The sequence below is a fragment of the Crocodylus siamensis genome, chromosome 7 (genome assembly GCF_052110815.1).
Source record: "Crocodylus siamensis isolate JL-2025a chromosome 7, ASM5211081v1, whole genome shotgun sequence".
NCBI classification, from domain to species: domain Eukaryota; kingdom Metazoa; phylum Chordata; order Crocodylia; family Crocodylidae; genus Crocodylus; species Crocodylus siamensis.
This window is the reverse complement of record NC_143401.1, coordinates 14,134,938-14,161,690: the sequence shown is the minus strand read 5'-3', so window position 1 is coordinate 14,161,690 and position 26,753 is coordinate 14,134,938. Positions and strand designations below refer to the sequence as shown.

The 26,753-nt window shown below is 45.7% G+C and overlaps 1 protein-coding gene across 2 annotated transcripts in view; it reads right to left on the bottom strand.

The window, feature by feature from the left end:
- Positions 1–26,753, bottom strand: part of HIVEP3 (HIVEP zinc finger 3) — a 529,666-nt gene that overhangs the window by 378,519 nt on the left and 124,394 nt on the right. The window lies entirely within an intron of this gene.

Sequence of the window (26,753 nt, the reverse complement as noted above, 5' to 3'; positions counted from 1 at the left end):
GGAGCAGGTCCTCAAGAAATCCATTTCTAAGCATTTGGAGGAAAAGAAGGTGATAAGGAACAGTCAGTATGGATTGAGCAAGGGCACGTAATGCCTGACCAACCTGACTGCCTTCTATAATGAGGTGACTGGCTCTATGGATGTAGGAAATCAGTGGATGTGAGATACCTTGACTTTAGCAAGGTTTTTAATATGCTCTCTCACAACATTCTTACAAGCGAGCTAAGGAAGTCTGGGTTGAAAGAATGGACTTCAAGGTGGATAGAAAACTGGATGGATCATCAAGATGAAACAGTAATAGTCAAGGGTTCAGTATCTAGTTGGCTGCTAGTATTAAGTGGAGTGCCCTAGGGGTTGGTCCTGGGATTGGTTTTTTTTCCTAATCTTCATCAATTGCATGGAAGATGGGATGGAGTGCACCCTCTGCATGTTGGTGGAAGTAGTAGATATGCTCAGTGGTAGGGCTAGATGACAGGAAGACCTCAACAAGTTGGAGAATTGGACCAAAAGAAATAATGGCATGTGCAAAGTCCTGCACTTGGGATGAAACAATCCCATACACTTGTACAGGCTGGGGACTGCCTGGCTAAGCAGCAGCTCTACAGAAAAGGACCTGGGGATTACAGTAAACAATAAGTTGCATATGAGCCAAATGGTGTGCCCTTGTTGCAAAGAAGTCTAATATAATACAGGGCTGCTTTAGTAGGAGTGTTGCCAGAAAATCGAGGGAAGTGATTATTTCCATCTATTCAGCATTGTTGAGTCCACTTCTGGAGAACTGGATCCAGTTTTGAGTCCCCTGCTACAGAAAGTATATGGACAAATGGGAGACAGTCCAGCAGAAGGCAATGAAAATGTGACTTAAGAGAAGAGGATGAGGGAGCTGGGCTTATTTATTCTGGAGAAAAGAATACCCAGAGGGGATTTAATAGCAGCTTTCAACTACCTGAAGCGGGGTTCAAAAGAGGATGGAACCAGACTGTTCCCAGTAGTGGCAGATGACAGAACAAGGAGCAGTGGTCTCAACTTGCAGCAAGGGAGGTTTAAGTTAGATATGAAGAAAACTTTTCTCACTAGGAGAGTAGTAAAGCACTGGAATATGTTACCCAGAGAGGTGATGGAGACTCCATCCTTGGAGGTTTTTAAGACCTGGGTAGACAAAGCCTTGGCTGAGATGATGTTGTTTGAGATGGTCCTGCTTTGAGCAGGGGGTTTCTGAGGTCCCTTCCAACCCTAATTTTCTATGATTCTACCATCTATAAGCAATATTCTTACAGACCAGTTAAAATTTCAATGTTCTCCCTTTCATCCCATTATTATTAGTTATAAAAAACCGGAATAACCCTGAATACTCCTTCTTTCCTCTAGATATATCCATCAGCTAAATAAACATAGCCTCTTAAAACAGTACCTATTGTGCATTTACAAAAAGCTAACTGTATTTTATCTTTTGAATCTTTTGTTATTAGTATCTAATTATTTTATCTAATTGTTCTTATCTTAACTATTTTGCTGCCATACTCAATCTATATCTAACTTATTTTCTGCTGTCCTTCCTAGGCCTATGTTGGTGATACTGTTTTTAACTTTTACTGAAAAACTGTGTTTTCAATTATTTTTTCTCTCAAATACATTGCTGTTTACTTTTTCTTAATACATCTTGGTGTTTTCTACCCATATTTCAAAGTATCTAGGTTCCATTGCATAATTTCCTTGTCATCACTGTTGTTTTTTAATATTTCCTAACTTTGTGTCATTAGGAGCTTAAATTAATGTGCCATTTATACCTTCTTGTAGGCCATTAATCATGTTGCTAAATAAATCAGTAATTAAACTGTTCGTGTAAAGTTAAATCTGAATGCTAAATGCAATGTGAATTTCTTCAAATGACATGTTTAAAACCTTGCCTTATTGCATGTATAATTGCTTCATATACAGTAGTTAACATTTTCCTCCCTTCTTCAAAATTTACATTGGAAAACACAATACATGGAAAAAAAAATAAACAACAGGTCAAAAATTATGTTAAATGTTCTTCTACTTTTATTAAAACAAACTGAAGGGCTGCTAGCTTGACACCACTCATATATGTGCTGTGTGAATGGAATTTTAGTATGCCTGCCACAGTATATAGAATAATTAATAGTTTACAGTGGTTTGCTAAAAAAATAAAGAAAAAATAGGAGGGGGAGTAGAATTTAAAGAGATTAGAAGATTGCTTCTTGATTTTAGGAAGTCTTGTTCAAAGACAGCCTATATTCCCAGTGCAGCTCAAATTTCCTTTTCTTTAACTGTGTTTGGGGCATACACAGGTATTTCAGAAACTAATGGCAGAATGGCTACCCATGGTGTATGTCTGTGACAAAGTCACAGAAACAACACAGCAGCAGTGAACACTGATGGCGGGATTGTCAAACACACCCATTGTTTATGACTATGTAGAGAAGTGACGTGGCCCAGTAAATGATCACTACATGCAAAATAATTTTAATGTCAAAATTGATGATACTTTCTGAAACACCTTTGTATATGTTCTAAGGTGGACTTTGAAAGCTGGGTTTTGGGGCCTCTTGTATATAAATAGGTTGAAACACTTTATAAGTGGATTAGTCAGGAACTCTAGGCCTCCGATTACAACATTTTTGGAAGTTTTGAACAGAAAAAAGTTGTTGAAACTGTTAGAATGTTTTACAAGATAAGTAACTATCGTGTACTGACAGTCTTACTGCAGGTCTCCCTGTTACTAGTTTTGCTGCCATGCATTACAGTAAATGGCATTAACTCACATGCAGTGCTTTCTAAGGACCCCGGCAGACATTATGTTTGTTATGGTCTATATGCCAGTTTCCAACAATATAAAGTGAACAGCCAGAAGTTCCAGCTATTTCTTGTTGGATAAAAATGGAAGGTCTGCCCCCAAAATGACAAAGCCCATGTTCTGATAGCCACAGCAAGAAGCCCCATTCCTACCACTAGAACACAGGCAAGAGCCACCTGCCCCATAGGAAGACCTGGAACAGCCCTGATTCTTGCAGGGTGGGTGGCAACTACTAAAGCTACCTCTGCCCTGTAGGAACCCTGCAAACAAGGGTTGTTCCTGGGTGTCCCACAGGGCAGGGGACAGTTTTTCTCTGCAGCAGCATTCACAGTCTCAGGCACAAGCAGGGAGGCTGCTCCAACATGCTGCAATTCCAGTAATTGCCTGGAGTGTGGCAATTACCAGGCCCCAGCAGCCTTCTGCATCTCATGTATCAGTGTCCCCGTGCTTCAAAATGGCAACAGGGACACTTTATCTAAAGCTTGTGAAACAGTCTCCGAGAGCTACCATAATTAAAGACCCCACTCCCCTCCACCACCACTCATGGAGCACATGTATAAATGCCCTCCATTGAGAGGTACCAGGAAAATGTGCATTCACCTATCTTAATGTGCATTAGCTAAAGAGCACACTTTTTAGTGATGCTTAATGCACATTAGCCTATTTTAATGTGCATTAACTAAATAACATGGTTTTTTCTAGCAATGCTTTAATGCACATTAAAATAGATCAATCCATATTAAAATATATGTGTAGCCTTGTCCTGGGAGCCCTTTAAACTTCTGGAACAACAGGCAGCGTGAGACCAAAACACCACCGCAGGGGAACTGCCTGACAACCGGGAACTTTAAAGTGCTACCAAGCAGCCCAAAACTATCTCAGGCCAGTGCCAGGCTGCCCAGGAGCCAGGAACTTTAAAGGGCTCATGGTCAGTCCAAAACCAGCGAATAATGCTGAAGTAGTGGTCTCTGGTCTCAATCAGCTGTTGCCACAGCACCAACAGCTTATCAGGCAAGCCAACCAATGACCTTGTCTTCTAAGGAACTGAGAGCAGCTCTCCATCACCCCCTTGGCTGGAGAACCCACCTTTCTGGCTGCTTTGTTGCACTCCAGACAGGGGCCATGCATGTGCACATAGCCCTCTATTTTTTGTAGTGCTACAAACAAAATTAACATCCCTCAAAGGCCTAAGTAAGCATTATATGTACACAGCAGTAAACTATGACTAGATGGGTGCATCTGCATGAGATGCTATGCCCCCGTAGCAACACACTATGGCAACATAGTGTCAGCAGGCACAAACCATGACACCACAGAGGCATGTCTGCAGTGACACACTCCCGTGCTATAGCACATCACTATGGCGATGTAGCAGCAAAATAACCATGCACCGCTGGCACGGCACAGTAACAGCTGTTATTGCACCATCATTTAGTAGTTCCTAAAAGAAGTATTAAACTTCCTAAAGAACTGACAATGTAGTAACAATGGTACCACAGGGGAACAAATGGCTGCTGTGAATTCCAAAAGTATAAAAAATGTCCTTCTCTACAACTTGGATTTGATTACTGTTTCACAAACTCAGCGTAGAGTCCAGAATATTTTGTCCTACCAAGAACTTTCATTTGCACTTGTGCCCTGTGCTAATGTGGGGTTGTAGCATGTGCCCTTCTTGGCAGCAGGTGAAAACCAGTCCAGCCCATTTCCCTTCAATTTGAGGCATTCCACAGCCCTCATACAAGTAAGTTGTACTCAACCTACTCTGAGCTAAAGAAAAAACGAATCAGAGTGTATAGAATAACCACAGAGAAACCAATTTCTCCCAGCATCACACTTCTATATGCCAACTAGGACTAGAAAGGACTCCCAGTTTAGTGCAGGAGGAAAATCATGAACAATATAGGCAGACTAAAGCGCCATTCTTCACAAAAAGTGGGTGCTTGTCCAGCCCAGAAAGGTGGGGCAAAAAAAAGCATGTGGAGAGCTCGTTACGGAAGTCAATACCCATTCATGGTGAAGAACTATACTTTAATCTGTTTTAGAGATATTGTTTGTGAATGCTTCCCTTCACCAAATTGGATACCCTTTTAGTGTTGCTTAGCATTTATGAATGTAACTCATTTCTGAAGTGACTAAGAGGGGAGAGGAGAGAATATGAAATACTGATTGGTGAATACCAGGTAAATTCAGCACTCCTCTTTTTTCTTCCTCATAATACAAGGGAAAGTTGTGAGTCAATAAACCTTAGAAACATATTTCAAAACCAATTAAAAAAATCTTTTAAAAATATTTTCATAACACATGACCAACATACGGAACTCACTGTCACAGCATAGCATTAAAACAAAGAATTCAAAAAAAAAATCAAAACAGGATTAGATACCTATATGAGAAAAGAAAACACCACCAATTACACTATGCTGGAGGACATTAGCTAGCCACTAGATGACAACATCCTACTGTATAACTGTCCAATTTAGGGCTTCTTGCATTTTCTTCTTCCTCTGAAGCATCTTCTACTACTCAGTTTTGAAGACAGCATATTGGATAAAACAGATGACATCAATGTGCTCCAGTATGGGACTGGGTATGACATACAGGGTGCATCTGCACAAAATGATTTGCTGTGCATCAGATTAATCTAGCGTGCAATAAAACATCACCGTCTACAGGTGTGGCACTTACCATGCAGTAAATTAATCTAATGGGCCATTTGCTAGTACTAACACATACAGGTGCAAGATGAATGGTGAATTAAGTGCCCCACCCCTGCAGGCACGTGACAGCCAATGCTGACACCAGAACCCTCAGCTCCAGCAAGACCCTCCAAGGCCCCTGGCAGCAGCTCCCATGGCAGGCTCCCTAACACCAGAGACAGTGTCCTGGGGTCCCAACTGGACAGAGCAGGAGACCACAGACCTCACTGTGATCTGGGCACTGCAGAGGTCCGTAGGGAGTTTGGCCAGGTCACCAGGGCAAATACCCGCATCTACATAGCCATATCAGACGATGTGCAGGAGCACAGCCACCAGTGCTCTGGCCTCCAGTATCACATGAAGGTCAAGGCCTCGTGGACCCAGTGGGTCTGAATCATGGACCACAATTGTTGGTCCAGAGCTGCCTGCAGGTCCATGCTGTTCATGCAACAGCTGAACCAGATACTGGCCCTGGGGGACCCTGGCAAGGCTTGCCACATGTATTCCAACACAGGCGGGCTGCCACAGCCTACACCATGGCCCAGCAAGGAGGAGGACTCAGCAGGGGAGGACTCTTCAGGGCACGAGCTCCAGGTCCTGGCATGCTCCCCAGCTACAACCTCACCTGGCAGCTCAGGCAATCTGTGCCACTGCTTCCCTGGCTACTCCACCAGTTGACCCCAAGAGAGAAGGACAGGCCAAGGATGGTCCCAGCAGCGAGCACTTCCATCTCCTACCTGGATGGGGCCACTGCCCAGGCAGCCAAGCGCCATGCCTCTGTACCCTGGGACACAGCAGGAAGCTTTAACACCTAGCCACCACCAGGGACAGAGTCCCAGACCACTGGGACTGCCTGCCGTGCCCATCCAGTAAGCCTTGCAGAGGGAGAAAGGCCAGAAGGAGAAGGGGGTGCCACGGCCACCAGTACCCACACCAGCTCACTCACACACCAACAGCCTGCACACCTGGAGCCAGGGGCCCTGCACAGGGGGGGTGCCCCTCCTCCCCTCTCACCCTGGCTGACCAAGCTCCCCCCCTGCCCACTGGACCACCCCCCATCACACAACACATATGGATGCAGGCCAGGACTTTGAGTGGCCAGCAGCCTCCCGGCTAGGCAGCCAAGGGCCTGTCACATGCAGAAAAACTCACTGATGGCAATGGCAAGCCCCTCAGCCACAGGGGTCAGGCACCCATAGCATAGGGAGAGAGGCCACTCCAGGTGGCAGCATATGTTGTGGAGAAACACAAGCTTGTCTGGGGCACTGTTGAAGCTCAGGGTCCTGCACCATGTTCTCACCTGTCCCCGGGGCACTACGGTGATCATCAGCAGCAGGGCATAATGGGTCAAGCACCCCTCAATGAGCTCAGACATTTCATTGTGGTGCCCCTGGGGCACTCTGTCCAAGGGCATGCTCAGGGCACAGGTCACATGTGGCAGGGGCCCTGGCCTGGGGTGCCTCTCCAGAGAAGGCTACCAAGGAGAGGGAGTGGGCATCACCAGCTATGCACCCCATCTGTGGGCCAGGCAGTATGGAAGCAAACTGCCTGCCCTGTAGGAAAGAGAAAAGGGGAGAGCTGGTCTGGATCCACTATGCCAGCTGCCAGCAGGAGTCAGCCCTGGTCCAGCCTGGGTAGCAGACGAGGAAGACAGGCTGCCTACAGCAAGTGGCAAGCATCCCACTTGCCCCCCACTGTGGAAGCAGAGACAGACAGCTCAGATGGTGGCCACCTATGGAAGGGCCCGCTTGGCCTGTGCAAGCAGAACTGCCAAACTGAAGGCAGAAAGCACATAGCCCCTTAGTACACTGCATGTTCTCTCTGAAATGTTGCAAATGCTCACAAAGAATCTCTCTGTGCCTAACAGCTGCACACAGGGGAGAACCACCAGCTGCTGGCAGAGATGCAGCTGCAAGGACACCACCACTGTTGGCCAGCACCCTATGCATGCACCATCTCCACCAGCACTGAACCCAGGATCTTACTCTGCTGCTGGACCAACTGGTCATGGTGGTGGATGAGCAGCTCATGGACTCTTGGGCCTGGTGAGCCCAGTACCTGGCGAGGGAGCAGAAAAGGGACCGGGCATATCTTGCCCTCAAGGAGAGGCACATTGCTCTCCTGGGGAGGCTGGGTGCCCAGTAGGTGGAGGCAACAGAAGAGGACCACTGGGTCCTCAGCACCAACCTGACCCTTGACAGTTAGTTTTGTGCCACACAATGCCCAGCCTCAGCCCTGACTGGCCCCTGGCTGCCACTTGTGGCCCTCCAGTGGGCTTGGGAGGAGGTGCAGCACTGCCTGCACCAACCAGGGCCCCCTGTCCTTGCTCATAAGCCTGGGCCTCCATCAGGTCTGTCCCCTGCCTGGGCTGCCATGTATTGCTTACCCCACCTCCATGCACCCCCTGAGCAGGAGCTGAACATGGTTGGGTCAGCTTCACAGATGGTTCCTGCTCGGTCTGGCTCCATGAAGGAAAAGGGGGAGTGGGCTGCACAATGCCCATCTTTGCCCCTGGGCCAGCCCCCAGCATACCAGACTCACCTGTGTCTACACCCATAGTGGTATGGCTAGAGGCTCTGGGTGCCTCTCCTTAGGATCTGTGCCATAAGCTCCTCCACCCCAAGACCCCATCCCTGACAACTGTCAATAGATTTCATAGACATTAGGGCTGGAAGGGACCTCGAAAGATCTTCAAGTCCAGCTCCCTGCCCCAGAGGCAGGAAGTCAGCTGGGGTCACAGGATCCCAGAAAAATAAACATCCAAATTTATCTTGAAGGCATTCAAAGTAGATGCATGAACCACCTCTGGTGGCAGTCTATTCCAGACCTTGGGGGCTCAGCCAGCCAATGCACCAGTGTAAACAAGTTCACAGGGAAGAGGATGCTTTATTGCTGGTGAGCATTAGGGTTATAGGTGGGATTTCGTGTTGGGCAGGGAGGGTGGGAGGAAGTCTGTTGTTTGCGGGGGAAGAGGTTGTTGCTGTGTTGTGGAGGGGAAAAAAAAGATTGGTGTTTTGAAACTGTCCACAGTCTGCATGGCCTTGGGGGTGAATTGTGAACCTTGGGTGGGGTGGATTAGGAGATGATCCACCAGTGCTTCATGCACAGTGCCCTGGCCTCTGCTGCCAGGTGTGTAGCTTGCCCAGGACCTTAGGGGGTGAAGGACATCATGGATAGGTATGCTGGATGATGCGATGCCACCAGTCCCAGCTGCTGGGGCCACAGCCCAAGTACCTCATCAACAGCAGCCACAGCAGCATCCATGTCAATATCATCCGTGTCCCTGCCACAGTCCAGGAGGTGGCTTGGGGGCTGGTTGCCGATAGCACAGGGGTGGCAGGGCACAGGCTAAGCTGCACACCGGGGGGGCAGATGGTATTGCAGCCCACTAGGGAAAGGCGATGGTAATTGCTGCTGCAAAGTGTGGCAAGCATGGTGAGCGCTGCAGTAAGCAGAAGCCCATGGTGTTGGTTGTCACTGCTGGGTCCTAGGTGAGGTCCAGCCATGGTATGCTGGGCAAGGGCTCTGAGAACAACACCCTGGAGGACAGTGCCAGCAGATTGTAGACTGCTCCGAGCCACAGAAGCATGTGGCCAAGGAACAAGAAATGGGGTAGCCTTTTAAAGAGTGCCCCTAGCACCAGGGCAGCTGTGGCCAAGGCCTGGAGTTCCCTCTGGCTGCTACAGGGGGGCAGAGCAGGGCAGGAGCAGCCCTGGACCCAACTACTCCAACTGAGTGCAAATCTGTGCCTGATGGAAGGGCCGTGCAAAGCTTCAGTCCCTAATTCAATTCAGCAGAGATTCAACGCTATTCAATGGCTGATTCTGAATCGAATCAGAGGACCCTTTAATCTCTCTGAATCGAATTGGAACCCTCTGAATTGATTCAGAGAGACTTGGAAAGATTTGGCGATTCGGACATAGACACAGCTTTAAATGTTTTTATAGTTTCATAGTTTCTAGGGTCAGAAGGGACCTCAGTAGATCATCTAGTCCAACCCCCTGCCATGGCAGGAAAGAGTACTGGGGTCAAACGACCCCACCAAGGTGTACATCTAGAGGTATGTTTTTTCTACATACCTCTAGGTAGCAGGCGGCTTGTGAATGCTGCGATGCTGGGGCAGATGGAGTGTCCCACAGGAGTGTGGGGGGGCTCCTCAGCATGCTTGACCGCAGACATGGAAGTGGATCAGAAGCACTTCCAATCCACTTCAGGTCCACTGGGGAGCACGCTTGGCCCCTCTCCTGCTGCATTCCCCTAGCTCAGTGACTGGTGCCTCCGGGGTCTGGGTGGGGGTCACCTGGGGTCCCCCCCCGTGGCTGATCGCTGAGCTGGGAGGGGCTCAGGGGGCCACCCAGCATACTCCCTGGCAGACCTGGAAATGCTTCCAGTCAACCTTTGAGTTTGCCACCGAGCACGTGGGCCCCCCACCGCACTCCTGTGGGATGCTCCATCCGCCCACCATCACAGCATTCATGAGCTGCACCCAATACCTCGAGGTATGTAAAAAAACGTTTAAAGCTGTGTTTATGGCCAAATTGCTTATTCTCTGAATCGGCATCTAATCTTCAGATTCAGCCTAAACGAATCGGCGACAGAGATCCGAATCAATAAATCAAAATCACTGGCCCCAATTCAGGGTGAATCTGAATCAATTATGGCCTGTTTCGCACACCCCTACTGATGGGTACACGTGTAGATGCATCCTAAGATAAATGTGTTTGAATTTACTGTGCAGTAACATTCAGGTGCATTAACTGCATGTGTAGATCCAGGGTTGATTGTTAGAATGAGCTTACCTCATTTATGCTGCAAAGCTCAAAAATGTTTCACTGTACTCTCACTTATGAAGCCAATAACTGATCTTCAAAAGAACATAGCGGTGTATCAGGCAATGGCAAACTAGAGCTCAAGAGAACCTTTCATCATTTCATTAACCAGATTAGCTTTATTTATAGAATCATAGAAAAATAGGGCTGGAAAGACCTCAGGAGGTCATCTAGTCCAACCCCTGCTGAATGCAGGACCTTGGTCTAAACTGACCTAGACAAATGTTCGTCTAAAAACTTGCTCTCAAAAAAAGGCCAAGGATGGAGATCCCACAGCCTCTCTAGGTAGTCTGTTCCAAAGATGAACCACTCTCATAGTTGGAGATTTCTTCCTAATATCCAATCTAACTTTCCCTAGTTGTAATTTAAGACCACTGCTCTGTCCTATGCCCTGCAAGCAAAAGAAGAGTCCACCATCTTCTTTATAACAACTCTTGAGGTATTTCAAGACAGTTATCAAATGCCCTCAACAACTTTTTCTTTTCCAAACTAAATTGTCCTGGTTCTCTCAGCCTTTTCTCCCAAGTCATGTTTCCCAGACTTCTACTTGACCCTTCCCAGTTTGTCCATTTCCTTCTTGAAGTGTGGAACCCAAAACAGGACCCGGTACTCCAGGTAAGGCCTCACCAGTGCTGAATAGAGCATAAAAATCACTTCACTTGACTTGTAAAGTGACAGTCCTTTTAATGCATTTCAGTATGCCACTGGCAATTTTTTTTTTGCAATGAGTGCAACATTGACGCATATTCAGCTCATGGCCCATTATAATAATCCCACCTCCTTTTCTGTTGTACTGCAGTCTAGCCACTTGTACACAAATGCAAACTGGGGAACATGATTGTTCTGCCCTAGGTGCAAGACTTTGCATGTCTCCTTGTTGAATTTAATTTGAATAATTTTGGATCACTTTCCAGGTTATCAAAGTCATTATGACTCTTAATCCTATACTTTAAAGTATCTACACCTCCACCCAGTTTGGTACCATCTGCAATTCTGTTATAAATGACATTTCCATCTTTTCCTAAGATGCTGCTAATAACAAAGTGGTACAATATTTTTATAAAAAAAATTATTGTAATAAAATGTATTTACACTTTCCAATTCATACTAAAGCACTTTTCTAGCTCCCTCAACCTTCTTAAATTGTTCTCAAGGAAACCAGGCTTCATTGAACCTTCTACCAGACTATATTCTTACTAGGAATTCATTTAGATAACCTAGTCTTACGGTCCTGAAGTGTTGCTATAACAGCACAAGTCAATCTTGCTTCCTTGTTGATAAAATGCAAGGATGGTTACTAGGGCTGTGCAAAGCTTTGGGTGGTGATTCGATTTGGAGAAGATTCGGCCTGATTTGGTGGCCAAACCTCCAAATCTGAATCAAATCAGGGGACCAATTTAAAGGTCTGAATCAATTCAAAGCTCTCTGAATCTTCAGCAAAGATTCGGAGAGCATTGATGATTCGGGCAGTCCCCAGTGGCCGCAGCAGGGAGCTGCAGTCACTCTAAGCTAGTAAATACTAGGGGCAAAGGAGGGGGGAGGGGACCATGGGGGAACCCCTGCTTGCCCCCCAACTCCCACTCGCTCCCCCAGCCCCCCCATGGCTGCCCCAACTTGGTACTTTAAACAAAAGTACCAAGCTGACCAGGTGGGGGGCAATCCCCGCTGTCCCCCCCCCCACTGCCCCACACCGCATGGGGGGGTTCTGCAAGTTAATAACAACAGCAGCAACAACAGACTGCTGCAGTATTCTTAACTAAATTAGTGATTATTAAATACCAATTACTAAGAAATACATAGTAATCCTCCAATAGGCTGCAATCAAAGGCCTCCAAGTTCCTCAAAGAAAATAGCTACACAATATGTTGCAAAGCATTACAATAAAAGGTCTGATCTTATATACCACACCCAAGATGCACACTGAAGTCTACAGAGTTTTGCTGGAGTAATGATGCAAGGAACCACAGAAGAGAGGCAAACAAACCGTGGTGACACTTGAACACCTTCCCCACCAACCATAGCATTATAATGGGGGAAAAAAAAGCCATCAGCCATTTAAGAAGGGGGACATCTCAAGAGGGCAGCAACTGTTACATTCAATTGTTGTGTGTGGACAAGCCAAGGATGATACAAGTTAGGCAAAACTTTAAAGCTTGGTGAAAGAGTGTTATAAAGTTGGAGCAGTTATACTACATTTGTATCATTCTAGGCTTGTCTACACGTAACACTTAGAACATAACATTTGTTGCCCTTTTAAAATGTTCCCCTTTTGAAACAGCTTCAAATGGGTGTGTGTCAAAATCCAGAGATATATTTTGGGGTATCTGGAAGAGAGGGAGAAGTTCCATAGTGATCCTCCTTGCAGAGACATGAAAGCCAAAAAGAAAACTTAGCAACAGAAATGGGATCGCTGAAGTTGCAGTAAACTGTCACCATCAGCTGGCTGAAAACAACTATCCTGACCCTTTGGATTGACCCTTTGGAGCAATACAGAACAGGGTGGGCAACCTATGGCTCATGAAGACATTGGCTCTGGCCCACCGAGCTGTGCCTTTGGTAGCGTTCAGCAACAGCAGGCTTTCCTTCTCCATGCTGTGCTGCAGTCAGGTGCCCAGGGCTTAGGGTGGGAGCTCTGCCATTGTCATGCTGCAGTCAGTGGCATGGGCTCTGGTGGAAGGGGCTTTTGCCACACTGCACTGTAGCTGGACAGCAGGGAGAAGCAGTGGCCACAGCTGCTTCCTAGTATCCACCTGTCTAGCTCAAGCTAGGTCATAGCAGCACCCCACCAAAAAACACTGCAGACTTTATTATCTTTTGACCATGTAACTATTTTCAAGAACCTCTCTATGGATTCAAAATAATCCAGAGAGGCTGCCAAGCAGCCAGGGATGAATTATGCATGAATGGGCTGATTTTACATGTGTAGTGCATATAGCTCAATAGTTCAACGTATAGCACTTAGCAGTTGCTTTGTAAAGAAAGCAAAATAGTCACAGAATAAAACAGTTTAAAAATGAAGTGAAATACATTCTACTGTATGTCAAAGATGAACAAACAAACAAGCAACCTTGTAGAAATCATGCTTGTGCTCCCCACAAACTTTAGCAGCAACGCATCTTCTGACAAGTAACTTATCCTTATGCAGCTTTCTTCAGATTGGCTTCTTCTCCCTTTGCAATTCCCAACCCTTTTTGATACTTTTGGAAACCCATCTGATTTCATTCCCTTTCCGTACTTCAGGGTCTGGAACCTGCATTAATTTTGTTTTGGCAACAGGTTTCAGATTAACATATTAAAGATAAAATAACATTATGCAAATCGCCCTTCCTGGATGCTCAACAAATCCCACCAACACTCCGTAACAGTGAAAGTTACCATTTAAAAACCACGACTGACAAACATCACCAGCAGCCCAGTTAAATAACAAAGGCTTGTAAAAGACCTTACCTAGTTAGGGTTAACATGCTCCTTCAGTGCTAAATCTGATGCAGAGGTAAACGCAAGAAAAAGAAAGAACCAATTTAAGAAAACAGAGCCCCCCAAGAATAGTGCTTAGGAGAGCAGAGTTTGACAGATCTGTAGCCTTTACAAATATGCTAGTAGAGGGGTACTCCACCCTCAGCCAGCCGGCCAGATCCAGCCCCCAGCATCATGTCATCCAGTCTGCACAGTTTCCTCGCAGGTCCAAAAATTTGGCAGTGGGGGAATAGTGGAAACACTCCCACCGCTGACAAATTTCTGGACTCATAAGGAGCCCCTGGGCTGGATAATAGAGCTCTGTGTGCTATACTGGGTGCACAGGGCAGCATGGAGCCCAATCCCAGCACACAGGACCCACTCCTGATACATGGGATGAAAGCACGGCCCCAGGGCCCAATCTTGGCACTTGAGGCTCTGCACCACCCCTGTCTGGATCAAAGGCACAACCCTGGTGTGTGGAGATTGGGCTCCACATGGCCTCAGCTAATCTGGGCATGTCTGGAAACAGCACAGGGCCCAAACCAGCCTGTGGACCAGCCCTGCATCACTATTCTAGGAAACTGGATTGAAGTGAAATTTTCCTGTAAATATAAATGGCACCAATGTGATAAGACTAGAAACTGAAATTCCCTTCCTGAGGGGTTCCAATAATTCTTTCTGAGTAAGGCATGCAAGCAATTTTCCAATATTGGCTCTACCTTGAAAAGTGACCGTAAAAAACCTACCGTGGGAACTCCATACGTATTGCCTCTCTGCCTTTGAATCAAATGCATTCAAGTTAAAGGCAAATTTTAAAAGTATGGCAAAGTATTAAACAAGGGTAAATGTGATTTCTTTAGTCAATACAGTAAGTATACAAGTGTCTAAATTTACAGAAGAGGCAATATTTACCCCAGTGCAGAGGGCAGCATTAACTTTAAGTACTGCTTAAATCCCCCTTAAATCCTCAAAGGGGCAAATTTAACCCCAAAAGCAGATATTCTAAGAAATAACTGGCCATTTCCTCAATCTCTTTTCAGAGAAGAATGGCACCTAAGTTTGATTCTACACTTGCTTACATATTAATTGTATTAATGTTAATGGGCTTACTCCTAAATGTACACTATTACAAGAGGACAATCAGGCCATTATTCTTTATAGACTAATTTTTCCCAAAATTTAGCTATAGAAAAAATATAATAAACCTAGTTGTAGCAAAAGCTGTTGCCTCATGTGCCCACCAATGAGCATAAAGCACACCTGAAAATACCACCATGGTCTCTCTGCTTCCTTTGCCAGCATGTTTGTTTGTCATCAGGGGGCATCACCTTTGGAGTCCATTCAGGCCTGATTTGACCACACCGAAAAGCAACTCCTGGCTGCACTAATATAGCTATATCAAAGGGAAAAAACATTTTTTTTTTGCTAACTTGGCTATACTTTCTCTCAGAAGACAAAGCTTAACCAGCAGAAGTCTGATATTATCCCACCCCAAGATGGCACAGCTATACTGACATGACTTTGCAGCGAATGTCAGACCGAAGCACAGTAGTTTTAACCCAGGAATAGTTAAATTGGCTTTTCAGTAAAAACTGGTCATATTCTACAACCAGTTCTCATAGGAAGCAGCAGTTACTCATGCAAGTAGATCCATGAAATCTATAAGGTCAAGGGGCTTCAAATGACACTGAAGAGGTTGACATCTGGCTCAGTAGAATTACTTACATTAGCAACTGCTATTCAGACAAAATAAAAGATGTCAGAAATGAATTTCAGCGCGGGGAACATTTGATTACTATGTATATAAACCATTGTCCCACTGTTACTCCAACAGCCCGCAAAAATACATTAGGAAAATGACAAAAGTATTATTGACAAGCGCCATACAGGTAAGCACAGACTGCTACAATATAGTAGGTTGCCGCTGTTTTTGTTTGGCAAATAAATACTGCGCTTACAAGAAATCAGGAAAGACATCACACACGTATTTCTAGAAAACTCCTGAAGGGGCAACTCTCTTTGGTGCCTGTTTCTACAAGCTGGAGAACTATAAAAAACTGGACAAAAATATATCACTAGGGAAACATGACATTGTTCATTGTGTCACTTCAAGTTCATTGAACAACAGATGCTATCAAACATAGGCTACAACACTGAGTGCCTTATATTGTTGCTACTGCATATAACTGGGTTTTTAAAAAGCAACAGACATGCTCAATGAATACAAGGAAGAAAACTGTCCAACAAGGGTTACTACTCTAGCAGCTTTCAAACATTAATGCAGATATGTCAAATTCTCAGCTCTGTAAACAGTGCTGATGTGAGCATATCTGAGACTACAAGGAAGCAGATTCAAATCAAATGCAAATAGGAGTCGGAGGCAATGCATTCTGAAAAAAAAATTAAATGTCAGTGTGGGGCTCAGTTAAACTTTGAAAAATGTGGATTCCATTGGACCATGCAGGATGGCATACAAGGAGGTCAGTGTGCTCCTCCAGAGCATTGTAATGCCGGATGAGTGGCTTAAAGCAATGATTCTTAAACCAGGGTGCCGCAGGACCCTGGCATGCCATGAGCTCTTTTTAAGGATAAGGCATGCTGCACGATATTGGCACTGTTAGGTGTGCAAAACCTACAGATGAATCACAAGATAAACCCGGAGATTTCAAATAGGAATCTGTCATGTCAAAACCATTCTGGGTATCTGTGGTCTTTCCAAGGTCTTTGCAACAGAAGAACTGCTGTATGATTTTCCCATAGTCAAGAAATGAGTGAAAGTTAAGAACTGGCATTTTTCAAGGGGTGTCTTTTGTCTAAACAGGGAGGATTTGAGTCTAAAAAGGCTGAGAACAAATGAACTAAGTGCTGCTCCCTTATTTTGCAGGTGTCCTTGATGTGTTCTTGTATTTGAGTGGAGAGGTTGCCTGTTCATTTAGGTTCCCAAAGCACCTGAAATCAGCATTGTTGCTTAAGTGTATATACATACTGGGCAGACTGCTTTTTTCACTCAGCTCTCCAATTTGCACGTCTACAATCCCACCACTATCTGTAACTTTCTGACCACATCTATAATACTGTGCAAGAAAACACGGGGCCATTATTTTCTCATTTTATATCAGTACTAAACATATTGCTATGCAATTCCAATTCCTGTGTAAACAGGAACAGCAGATTAAATAATAACTATGCATAAAGTTATTAAAAGTGAATATACCAAGAGGAAAATAAACCCACTATTATGAGTCAGGACAGCAGGCAGGTTAAATTGTCCCAAGCTGACTCCTGTTACTGAGTAGGCCTGGCTGCCAATGGCCTAACTACCTCCTAGCTCAGGGCTGGGCAAAATACAGCCACTGGGCCAGATCCAGCCTGAGGGGGGATTTTATCTGGCCTGTGGCAAGTCCCTACCACGGGCAGGCAATTACTGAGTTTTGGCAAGCCATTGAAGGCCGCATGACAGGCAGCCCAGGGCAGATTAATATTAATTTTCTTAATTTTTTAGGGGCCCTGCAAGCCGGATAGACTGGCCTGGCGGGCCACATCTGGTCCCCGTGCCGCATTTTGCCCACCCTGCAGCCTAAGTCCTGTTCAGCCCAACCTAGGCTATGGTGTAGGTGGCCAGTCCTGCTGCCCCAGGACACATAGCACAGCTGGGGTGGCACAGCATAGTGGCTGGACTCTGCTTCCACTCTTTCTGACTGGCACTGCCAGTGTTACTGCCACCACTGGACCCAGATCTGCTGCCCAGGCACTCAGGCCTATGCATCATGCACCTGCTGCTGGAGGCACTGAGAAGGAGGGCAGGGTCTCCATGGAGATTGGCCCAGGACCCCCACAGGCAGGGTATGCTCAGCCAGAGAAATGGGATAGGGCTGAAGGTGGGCCGGGAGCAGCATCTGGGAACAGGATAAATCTGTGGGGCTAGGGCAGGGCCCAGGGGCATACCTGGCCTGGAACAGCTCACCAAAACCCCCCAAGTGGCCCTCCAGCCCAAATAATTTATCGCGATTGTCCTAGCTGGTCCCAGCTGCCGGCATGAGTGTGGTTTCCTACTTATAAGCATGGCCCACATTACTTTGTCTGTTCCTGATCCCCTGGGTTGTATCCTTGTAGGGCCAAGTTCCAACCACCTATGTCCTTGTACCCCTGACACCCATTACAAAACTGGTGTGATGTTTTAAATGGCCCTAAATCACAGCTACAAAGGGAAGTGATTATTCCATTAAGGGAAGTGATTATTTATTTCCCTCTATTCAGCACTGGTGAGGCCAGATCTGGAGTACTGTGTTCAGTACTACAACAATGATGTGGACAAATTGGAGAAAGAGTCTAGCAGAGGGTAAGGGAGCTGGGGCACATGACTTATGAGGGAAGACTGGGGGAACTGGGCTCATTTAGTCTAGAGAAGAAGAGACTTAACAGCAGTCTTCAGCTACCTGAAGTGGGGTTGTAAAGAGGCTGGATCTGGACTGTTCTCACTGGTGGAAGATGACAGAACAAGGAGCAGTGGTCTCAAGTTGCTGCAAGGGAAGTTTAGATTAGACATTAGGAAAAATCTTCTGACTAGGAGGGTAGTAAAGCATGGGAACAGGTTACCCAGAGAGGTTGTGGGATCTCCATCCTTGGAGGTTTTTAAGACCTGGCTAGACAAAGCTTTGGCTGGGATGATCTAGATGAGGATAGTCCTGCTTTGAGCAGGGGGTTGGACTAGGTGACCTTGTGAGGTCCCTTCCAACTCTAACTTTCTGTGATTTTGTGATATATACCCTCCTCTGCCCTGGCAGTGCTGTTCTCAACTGAGTGGAGCTGATGTAGCTTCAGAAGACCTCTGAACAGGAAAATAACTCCATTTTCTTTCATAGGGTACCTCAAATAAGACATGCACCTTTATTTTTGCAAAGTAGAATGAAAACAAAAAAAGATCTTCCTTCAGAAATATTGGTAGCAATGGTGTTTTTGCAGGAAAAACAGTGGCATTGGGATGGCAGGAAAAAAATCTGTGGTTCCTCTCTTAAACCCTTAGCTCACGGTCATGGTGCTCACCCTGCTAGAAAAGTGGGGGCCTGGAAGTTCAGCTGCAGCAGAGTTGGACCCTCCGCTGATTGCCACTGGTTGAGCTAACTGCTTAGCTCCATGCATTGAGCTGGGTGGGCAAGAAGCAGTACCTGCCAAGTGAGCTGAAGACCCACCACGCCCAAGAAATAGGGTGAGGAAATTTAGCTAGTGTAAGATCAGGCCCTCTGCTTCCTGTGTTTCCTTGTTTAAGACACATACCCCTAGCAGCTAATGGTGTATGTTGTACACAAGTAAATACAGTATCAAATTATATAGAACTCCTATAATGATTTCTACATCACGCACCAAGGTAGTTAGTTACTCCTATGTTTTACGGCCCAGCCATACCAGAGGAAAGATGTCATGGCAAAAGAAAGGTCATGGTGCCAAGGCAGTTAATGGCTTCATTCGATATCTCAGTTTGTATGGAGTCCCCCCTGGTCATGAACAAGAAACACAGCAGATGCAGCTTTTGTTTGGAGTGCTGTTTAAGGTTGTTTGGACTTGCAGAACCCTCCGTGTCTCCTGTTCTGGCTACCTTAGAGATTTGCAACCACCCAACTTAATGGATACACTGTTTCCGCTTGGCTCTGTGAGGTTTGGTGACATGAGTTTAGATAGACTTAATTTATCAGTATCAAAGATGATATCAAAAAAACTGTTATAATAACTGAATTACAGAAATTCAGGTCTAAAAGGGACCTCAGGAGGTCATCTAATCCAACCCCCCTGCTCAGAGCAGGACCATCTGCAACTAGGTCATCCCAGCCAAAGCTTAGTCTCCTCCAACGATGGAGACTCCACAACCTCGCTGGATAGTCTGTTCCAGTGCTTCACTGCCCTCCTAGTGAGAACATTTTTTCCTAATACTAACCTAGACCTCCCTTGCTGCAACTGGAGCCCATTGCTCCTTGTTCTGTCATCTGCCACCACTGAGAACAGTCCAGCTTCAGCCTCTTTGGAACTGACCTTCAGGTAGTTTAAGGTGCCTATTACATCTCCCCTCAGGCATCTCTTCTCTAGACTAAATAAGTCCAGTTTGTATTTCTTTTCTTCCATCTTCCCCTCATTATCTCCTTCTTTCTTCTCCCCTTTTCTCCCACAATGAACCTGTTACATCTGCATGGTTCTGTGGCAATACAAGCACAGCAACAATCAATTCAATTTTAAACCCTGCTTCATTTAGGGGGATTTAGCTTGCTTGTATTGCTACAGGATCATGCAAATATCATCATTAAAGCATAACAGATGTTGTGTGTTCCTGAAAGCAGCTCCTCATCCCCTTTTAAAGAGGCTGAAATGTATGTTTTTTCATACTCTGAAATAGAAGCTCTGGCTCTTACTCCTAAGGGGATGGAGTACTTTCAACTCCCGTTGTCTCCAGCAGGAATTGTAACCTTACAGCAACTCCTGGGGTCAGTCTGTTAATGGCTGCTTTAGGTAGACAGCCTGATTGAATTAGACAGGCTACAGGAGGCTCACCTCTGAATCTCTCTCTCTATCATTTGAAAAATCAAAACATTGGCAAGCTGTGGGTTTTAGTACAAAAATATGACTCCGACACAAAAATAAAAGATTATTAATAATTATGGGGATAAATAACATTTTCTTTCCATGAGGAGGGAGTTACCTGTGCAGCACCACTGAACAGTACCACGTTCAACCTCCCCACACACAATTGAGCATTAACTCCAAAACTGATTTCCCACCAAAACAGATGAAGGTGTTGCAATGCTCTTTTTTTTACAATACATAAAAGCTAGTTGTTAAGGACTCTTCAAAGGAAGCTTAAACCACCACAGAAATGACTAATATGTTTTCTCATGTTGAGGTCAAGATTCACACTGGGAGAGCTTGCTAAAAATTACATTAAAATAAGATGTCCTACAGCATTAAAGAGCAGAAAAAAAATGCAGTAAAGTATATACAGCATGATGCATTTTTTACTTTAAAATAATATTGAAACAAATTTATTGTAAATATTGTGTTTCAGCTTTTGATAAAAATATGCTATTGCATGTGGCAATAATAAGTTCTGCTTCTAGTCAGTGAGGAAACTAATGAGTCAGACCCTGGACAAGAGCTGAAGCAACATGAGACCACTTGCCATCTCTGCTATAGATTTGGGGTGCAGATAGAAGTTACATTTGGTGCATGACTGGCCCCCTGAAAGGACTCTACAGCCATACTATGGCATGCATGCATGGCTGCAGAGAGCTTTGAAAGCCCCCTGCCCAAGCTGTCTGCAGGAAGGGAGAGGGGAGGGGGGAGGAAGCTGTTGGCTGGTGTTTCCCAACCTGAGCTGGGTGCAGGGGGTACTGCCCAGCCTAAGATGGAGTGAGGGGTGAACTGGAGCCCTCCCCTGTACCTCATGGCCCACATTTCTAAGCCCCTGCTCCAGTCCAGACCAGGCAAACCCCAGGCAGCAACTTGCTCCCTCTCTCCCATCTCTTCCTGGAGACAGCCCAAAAGCGGGGGGGGGGGAGAGAGAAGTGGCTCCTCAGCTGTAGGCAGGCTCCTGCAGGCAGGTTTAATCCTCCCTCTCACCTCTGACCCGAGGCAGACATCTGCTGGGTCATGGTGGGGGTGCCCTAACTCAGGGTGCTTTAGGTAAAGGGCCATGAGTTAGAGTATGGGCCTGTACATCTGTCAGCACTATCTGTTCCTTGTTTATAGCCCGTCTAGGGATAATCTGTTTCCAACTGTCACTACCTTCAGTGAGCCTGGAGGGCATTTACCACCTTGGTGGATGAGGATGTCAGCACAGCTATCTGTTTGTATTGCAACAACGCTAACAGGGCACCAATTTATGAGCATCTAGTACACAACCTGTCCTTGATCTAAATGGCTCACAATCTAGGGTAAGACAAGAAACAGGTAAATGAAATAAACAGGTGAAGGGACACGTGCAAGAGGCAAGAAGGTAATCCTACAGTAAGCAGTGGGTTCAGCCCAACAGCTCTCCAGTCATTAAGTTGAGGCTTACAACTTTAGAGCCCAGAAGTTTGTTTTTCAACAACTTGATTTTTTTCTTAATTGGCTGCCTGGATACAGTCCACCCTATTCTTTATAGCCATAAATAATTTTACCATTGCTAGATGCTGACATCTTTCCTGCAGTTTTCCATGCCTGGAACACACCTCATCAGGCAGGAATGGAACTCAAAGTAGACTTAAATTCTAGCACATAAGGAGATTATGCCTATTGCTGACAAAAGAGAGTAAGAGTTGAAGGCAGAGTATTCAGTGCAGGTCCTGCTGAAATTGTATAAATACCAGTCTATCGTTTATCCCACTACAACTATAAAGCTCTTTTGACAACATCTGAGGCTCCACAACATGGATCTTGCTGCTGCCCTGCTGAAAACCTCTGAAACTTGATCTCTTTCTTCAATGAGATAACTAGTTAGGTGGATGAAGAGAAAACTGTATTTGGAGTTTCAGCAAGGCTTTCCCACCTGATTTCTCATGAACTGGAAAAATATGGGCTGAACAAAACTACTGTACGGTTTATAGACAACTGTCTCGATAGTTGCAAGAAAAGGGTAATTACAAATAGATTTGTGTCAAAATGGCAGGATAGTTCAAGTTGAGTCCAACAGGGGTCTGCCCTAGGTCCAGTACTGTTCAACAAATTTATTGATAATTGGATTCCGAAACAGAGAGCTTCTTAAGCAAATCTGTAGATGACACAAAATTGGGATGGACAGCAAGACACTGGAGGACAGAAGTATAATTTAGAAAGTTCTTGACCATTGGGCCTGAAAACTGGGCTGAAGCCAGCAGAAGGAAGTTCAGCATTGATATATGCAATGTGCTACACCTCAGGAAGAATAATCAAAAGCACAAATACAAGATGGGTAACATCTGGCTAGACGGCAACACGACAAAGAAGGATCTAGGAGTCTTGGAAAAATCGGACTCATGAGTCATCAGTGTGATGCAGCTGCATAAAAGTAAATGCGGTTTAGGGCTGCATCAATAGGAACACTATATGCAAGACATCAGTGGTGGTAGTGGCTATTTGCCTGGCATTGGTTAGGCCTCATCTAGACTATTGTGTGAAGTTTTGGGCTTTGTATTGTTAAAAGAACATGGATGTTGGAGAGAGGCTAGAGCTAGACATCAAAAATGAAGGGACGTGAAAGCAGTTTTCAAATACATGAAGGGCTGCCAAGAAGATGAGGGAGATTTTCTCCCTCCAGCTGCAGAGAGCAGCATACAGACCAATAGCTTGAAGATATAGCAAAGTAAGTATAGGTTATCAGGGAAAAAAAAAACTTTTGTGACTGTTAAAGCAATGAGGCAATAGAATAAACTGCCTAGGCAAGTTATAGACTCACCTCCTTTGGAAGTGCCCAAGAAGAAGTTGGATAAGCTTTTATCATCAGGAATGACCTAGGCGTATCAGGCCTCAGCTTCAAACCAGGGTGTTAGCCTGCCTGGATCAGCCATTTACTCTAGTTTGCCACTCTCCAGCTGACCATCCTGGCTGAGCAAACCTGGCCAGAAACCTCCATCCGGGTCTGGCTCTGAGCCCACTCCCTACCACTAGAGTGGCCAGCCAGGGTCAGCTGACCCTTCACACCCACCCCTATAATCTTCAGAAGCTGAAGTGTTGGGGTAACAGGGCTCAGTTCTTAACCAGACTGTCTTGCTGTTCCTTACAATTTGTACCTCTGCCTATTCTCTGCTTAATTTCCTGGTTATCTGACCCAGTTTGCCCTTTGACTCTGCTCTGTCCAATCCCTCAGTTTCCTGACTTGGTTCATCCCTAGACCATGTTCTCTGCTTGATCTTCTGGCTACTTGACTCAGCTCACCCTCTGACTGTGTTCCACCTGATCCTCCAGCTTCCTGACTCAGATCATTCCCAGACCCAGTACTTGGACTCCCCTCTTGGCTTCCTGACCTGGGCTGCACTTGGATTCTGCTCATTCCTCCTGACCTCTGTTGGCCCCTTAAATCCTGAGTGATCCCACAGACCTGGCTGCCTGCTCTGATTTATGGGCCTACTCCTGGCATGACAAGGACTATCTATGTCCATGCTATACCAGGAGTATTCTCTATATTTCTGGGCTTTGCTGGTTGCTTCATGGGAATGGGAAGGATTTTTTTCCCTTACTGTTGCTGCATATGTCATGATTCCCTGCCCCCCCCATTGTCCTCCTTCCTGTATGGGCTCCCTCTGTGTATGCATCAGCCAGCAACAGAGGTGTTGGGTGAGGGTGGATTCAGTCTTTCAAAGCCCGCTCCCGGCCACTGGGGATCACATTAAAGGAGCAACAGGGATCATGTGTAAGAAGAACAAACCTGCTGCTACTGCTCTTGCTCCTGGCAGTGCCTGGCACCCCACACAACTGGTCCCTGCAGCCCTCACCTAGGAAGTAGGAACAGCTCTAAGTCTCTTTTCACCTAGGTCAGCTGGGTACAAGAGTAGCAGTGACAGAAGGGGGGTGACCACACCGCCTCCCCCTCATCTGCCCCTCAGTGCATTCAGTCTAGCAGGGATGCATGGCTGATCTGTTCTTACCCTGCTAGAGAGTTAAGAACCAACCTAGTCTAGGATAATGTTAGCAATATGCTATGGTAAAGAGAATACTGGGAGAAGTAAGTATAATTTTAGTTTGAGAACCTAGTTAGGAAAAAACAGAATAACTTGCTTCAGTTCTCTCTCTGTCTCTTTTTCCATGAAATGTCCCAGGATCTCAAGTATTCAAGGCTTCTCATGATGTATCAGTTTTAAACACCGGGATGCCTGAGGGGCTGGCTCTTTCTCCACCTCTCCCCGTTCTGTCCTGTTTTGCATCCACAGGGACAAACAAGCAGAGACTAATATTTAGACTTGTGAAACACCTGCTGCTCTGGAAATCAGGATTCGATCTGCTTTCACCAAGAAAGAGAAAGGAAAAACATACAGAGGAAAAAAAGTGAGAGAAGCAAGGCACATCAGGGAGCAGGCAGAAATAGCTGCTAAGAAATGGAGAGGATGGTAGCATATTGACCATGTAACCACAAATGAGAAATTTGTAAGAGTACCTCCTTTCTGAAGGCCACCTCCCAACGTTCTTGCGGAACGTTTTTTTACACTAATCCCTAATATATTATCTCACTGGAAAGAACACCTATAATACGTATCTCAGTGACTCCGCCTAGCTAACACCACAATATACAAAGATAAAGGATCCAGAATACAGGCCAACAGGCAAAGGGCAAAATCTAATCTCTTCTCAAGAAACTGATATCAAAGAGCCAAAGGGTCTTGGATGGTTTTCTCCAAGTAAGGGCTTGCAAGTGGGTTAGCACATCTGCTGCTGCTGTGCAGGTGAGCTTTTCTCCATCCATAAATGGGCTTAGGATTCTGCAGCCTCACTGTCTGTCTCTGCTCCTTTGACAGCCTCTCAGTCCGTCCTCATAGCACAACATAATACTTCTTGGTCCAAATAAACAAATAAATGCATAAAGCAAGCCTTTAGCCTTTCCCCAGGCACCAGGAAAGGGCCCTTCAGCTCTGGCCTTTCCTAGAGCTGAGCTCTACTGGATTTCAGTCTGTTCCCTGTCCATAAACTTCTTTCCCCAACTCAAACTCTTTGCTCTCTCTCCCTTTGCGCTCTTAACTGCCACCTAATTCCCCACAGCTAGGCTTCTACTCTAAGGCTGTTTGCTTCCCTTAAAGGGCCAAACCACCTGTTACAGCAAAACAAAATAAAAGGTTGCATGTGTAGGAGAGGTTCTAGCGTAGACAGGCCAGGAATCACAGTAGAGGAAATGAAGTTTGACAGTCTAATACAGAACTCCAAGGATTTCGTAATGCACCTTTACTAGAGATTCAGATTTTTATTAAATGTCCTACCTTCATTGTTAGGCTTGCCCAAAGAGCACCACAAAGAAATTCACATGAAAAGAAAGTTGCAGCCAAAAAGGCAGGATTGGAGTGTGCGGACAGACTCTGAAATATTTCCAAGTGAGATACTTCAGAAGGGAAACATTTCAGGCAAGGGGCACATGTATGCTCTTCTCTGCAGAAATGCTTACAAATGTTGCAGCCTCCTCTAATGCCAAGAATGGGAAGTTGAGGGGATGGGAGAGGGGAGAGGTAAGCAGGGGTGGAAGCAATCAAGGGAACAGCAGGGCTAGGAGCTTCCAAATCTCTTCTCTCCCCTTTGGAGGGGACACTTTGAGGGGATTGGGGCTGTAGGGCCTGGCTCTGGTCTCAGGCCCAACTCATCTCCCAAGCATTGTTCTCTTGCTCCTGTGTACTGTCACTTGTGGTTTTGGAAGTGTTTCACTTGTAGAGTGTCTCATTTAAAGAAATACTATTTTGAAATCTTTGGGCCACTTTTGGAGTTTTAAAGGTTTTGTACCATATACAACTGGGCTTTGAAATATTTTGAAGGTGTTTGACAAAATATGGACACATGTAACAAAACCTAAGACACACAGAGTCAACCCAGCACATAAGATCCTTGACTTCCAAACCATGGTTTAGGCTGCAGTGAGTGAATAGTTGAGTTTTCCATTCTACCTAATTTACTGTGCAAAGCAATCCTTCAGTGACCACTGGGAAGCAACGGATAAAGGAAGTGAGCAGGGGCAGCAAACATGGCTGTTTGCAAGCAGTTTGCTGGGAGCAAGAGGAAGGAAGAGGAAGACAAACCAGGCATCACATCCTGCTCCAAGAAGGTCAGTGATTCAGGCCTGCATCTCTTTGGTTTGGGGGCTGTGTGTTTTGAGCAGCTGGGAATGTTGCTAATTGGTTGATTGACGCCTGTTTCTGACAAAAGCTCTAACAATGGGACAGAGCCAGTCCAGGCCCAGGAGGGTATAAAAGGAGACACCCTGAACAACCAGGGAGCACATGAGCAGGGGAAGCAAACAGGACAGGTAACAAGTAAATT